Here is a 3,711-nt window from a genome sequence, read left to right as displayed (position 1 = left end):
TTTCGGAGATGTTCGTAAATGCTCGATAGTGTATTGTCTATGTGCCAGATACAAATCTGTGATTTAAATGGCGTTAAATACTAATTAGTATCATCATAACTGACAAAGAGAAATCAAAATTAATATTAAGCATATGTCATTGACTAAATACAATTGTATCGCCGTATTTGACGACAAGTTTGCCACAAATAACACAGAAACAACATTTTATGCAATCATTGAAATCATTATTTTATACAGAATGTTTTTCTTTTGACAGCCAAAGTCCCAAACAAAGTAAACGAGGGACAGGGATTGTTTCTCAAGAATCTAATCAAACGGGTGTTTAGAGTAGGGATTGCCTTCTGTAAGGACAATAGTGTTTATCAACTTTACAGTGAGCACGAGATCTAAATATGGAAGACATTTACCATACTTTTAGCCTTGCTCTACCTTAAAGTTATCCAATGTAAGACAAGTAGGACACATGTCTAAAATCTGATTGTCGTCTCTCAACATTCACATCTAGCCCGCTCGCGTGAAATGGAGTTAAGTTTGATAGTTAAATCATGTTACTGCGACCAGCAAGGATTCCATTAAAATTAGTTTCGTGAAACATGTGGGACAAAGAAAAACACTGATGAACAGAATTCCCTGAATGACTTTATTTTTAAACCCAAGCTCCGTGTGTCTGGTGCCATTGCCTATCCACATTCGCTATGTATAAGCTTATGATGTATAAGTCCATGTACTCCATCCGATAGATAATGGTATTACACAATGTCTGTTCCAAATCGTACAATGCCGCGTATGGTTTCCCATTTTATCGTCCATTACCAGGGTACAGATACAGACTTGTCATTCACTGTACTTTTCTTTTTGTGTATCATAAACTACGACCATCCAACAGGCTTATCAATGGAACGAACACAATTACAAACCTGACAACCTACCAGAGCGCTAGTAAAATAATTTGCTTAAATTTAAAGCAAGATCATACTACAGCATCTCTGCTGTAATCTTTCGTGATCTTAAGAATTTACTCATGCCTGGAAAATCTTAATAAATATATATATATACTCCTTCGTTCTCTTTAAAGTAAACTGGATATTTTTGGCGGTTTTGTTACTGGCAAAGTATGAATGATTGATTTCTGCCCCATGAAATTGAAATTTCGTTCATAGCTCCGAGTGATAAACAAATATGTATGGCTTATGCCATCGTTCTAGAGCCTCTCAATTTCACACTCATATATTCGATCACAATGTAGTCCACCTGACTTATCAATTTGTTGTTATCAAATCTCATTTTCCAAATTTAAGGTGTTTGTTCGTTGTTTTGTGATGGAGCTTTGAATTTATTAAAAAAATCTCAGTTGAACTGATCTAAACGTATTTCAATTTCACTTTAAAATTTAAAAAAAATGTTTCATTCCATGTAATACCTCCTAAATCTGCCTACAGGAACAAATTGTTTAGACTTACCTCTACGAAAACATAAGTAACTTAACAGGGACCACATGTGATAGATTTAAATATTCAATGTTTTCTATTTTAATTACAAAATTGAAATTAAGAGGGATCGACTGTATTTCAAATGGACGATGCTAATCTTCCTGTTCACAAATCTCCGATTTATTTAACATTGTCAATAAACGAGCAAAACATCGTTTCAAAGTTTATTCCACGAGAAACAGCACAATACAATATTAAATCAATTCAGAATTCAAAATCGCCAGCATCAAAAGTTGAACATCCCGCACAGTCAGTGACAAACATATTTTTAGACGTTAATACCGGTGTCCAATAACGGCAGCACCGCACAACACAATTAGCTTATCTCATGGTACCAGTACGTCACAACAGCAGCCTGCTGGCACCTCACACCTTCAACTCATCTGCATACTCATCCACTGCTATGCAACGTCATACTTTGTAACGTCATTTCCCGTGTAACTCTCCTTATTCCGTTACCGTTTGAACAAACAAAATCTGAAGATGGTAGAAAAACCTTTCCATAACGACGCGAATAGTCAAAACCTAGCAACAAGACAACAGTTATCAATAATTAAATGTAACCCTCGCAATTATGTCATAATCATTACACAGTAATACATCATCGCCATCAACACTGGTCCCTCAATAAATATTCAACTCCAGATATCCGCTGAGGACAACAAATGGCGCCCCACTACTCTATTGTTCCCATAGGATATACAATTCAAACATTTATAGATATATATCCAGCACAGCGAAAGTTATACATAACTACGATAACAACATTGGATGTTTACAATTCCAGAATATTTTTCTTATCCATAAATAGTAATACACCGAAAGTCTCCGATGTGTTTTATCTCCAACATTACGTCTTGCCTGTAGTCGTTACTAATCCCGACAACTCACTCTGTACTTACAGGTGGTACACCTTTGGAAACAATCACAATAATGTGTGATTCTTAAACATCATCAGAGATTACTACTTCCAGCAAAACGTACAACTGAGGACGCAACATTGTATAACACCACCACAAACATAGCACAACATTATAGACCAATCAATTCAACATTAACACTATATAGTGTTATCACTGCGGTACAAAAGCAACACAATGCATTTACACAAAAGCACTTTTAATATTTTGTTGTAAAGTTTGTTTGTAATCGCTCGATAAATCAATTGCATACCATGTTTGTAATAATAATTAACATGTTAACATCAATAACTTTGGAAGATTGTAACATATCATCTTCAATACTGTGAACATTTTAGTCCACCAGAACGTCTACAAACAATCAATTTTATAAAACAAAAATTAAATTACACTCTTCACGATATCTGCCATGTCATTAGTTAAATTCTGATTTAAAGGAAGCTTGTACAAAAGATACACAAGTGAATAACACATTTTAATAGAAAGTTAGATACAACAGAGCCAAGCATGGAATCAATCTGCATCATACAGCTGTTTCGTGCTTCCTATACACATCAGTGATGGTAAGGACCTAAAGTTTGAGGCTTAGAAGGTCACTGAGGACTTTCCTAAAGTTATTAAAAGAAAAGTCAACTGTTAGATGTGGAGGTGCGCATGTCCTGTCAATCAGTACATTTCGTAAATGTCATATATCGGTTGATATCAGGACAAAGTCAAGTGTATGAGTGGGTTTTGAACCATTCCACTTTTCAAATCAATTGAAACGTGGTATTAGTTAAAGGTTTAAAATGCGTTTCTGTTTCCGAGAATTTTTACAGTCATTTAATTATACAGACAAACAGCGATAAACGCTACAAGTGTAACATGATGACACTTAAGGTCTATCAGACAAAGTCCTAGTACTGATGATATTTAGGTTTGTAAAGAAGTACCCGCCGTATTGGATTTATTGATGTATAAAAATCGTGTTTTTATCATAACTTATTCATGATTATTCTACTGATGTGGGCGTTTGGTCGGCAGAGCATATACTTGACGTTTGGAAATACCAAAATCGTAAAATCTTCACATTAAATGATGATGTCATTATTTTCTGCGTAGGCGACGTCATTGTTATGTGAGCAGAGCACCTGACAACTGACTGATTAAGCGTGGCCTAATTGATGTTTGACAGCCAGTCTCTTTGTTAGGTTGATACAGATCCCTCCCTAGTCGTTCCTGTACAGATCAATCCGGTTACTTATAAGCAAGCGTGAGTCTGCTCCATCCAGAATCTGTGTACCTGAACAAGCGACAGC

Source organism: Ylistrum balloti, unplaced genomic scaffold, assembly GCF_031769215.1.
Source record: "Ylistrum balloti isolate Yb309-2 unplaced genomic scaffold, AGI_CSIRO_Ybal_v1 Utg370728, whole genome shotgun sequence".
Classification (NCBI taxonomy): domain Eukaryota; kingdom Metazoa; phylum Mollusca; class Bivalvia; order Pectinida; family Pectinidae; genus Ylistrum; species Ylistrum balloti.
Note: the sequence above shows the minus strand (reverse complement) of the source record.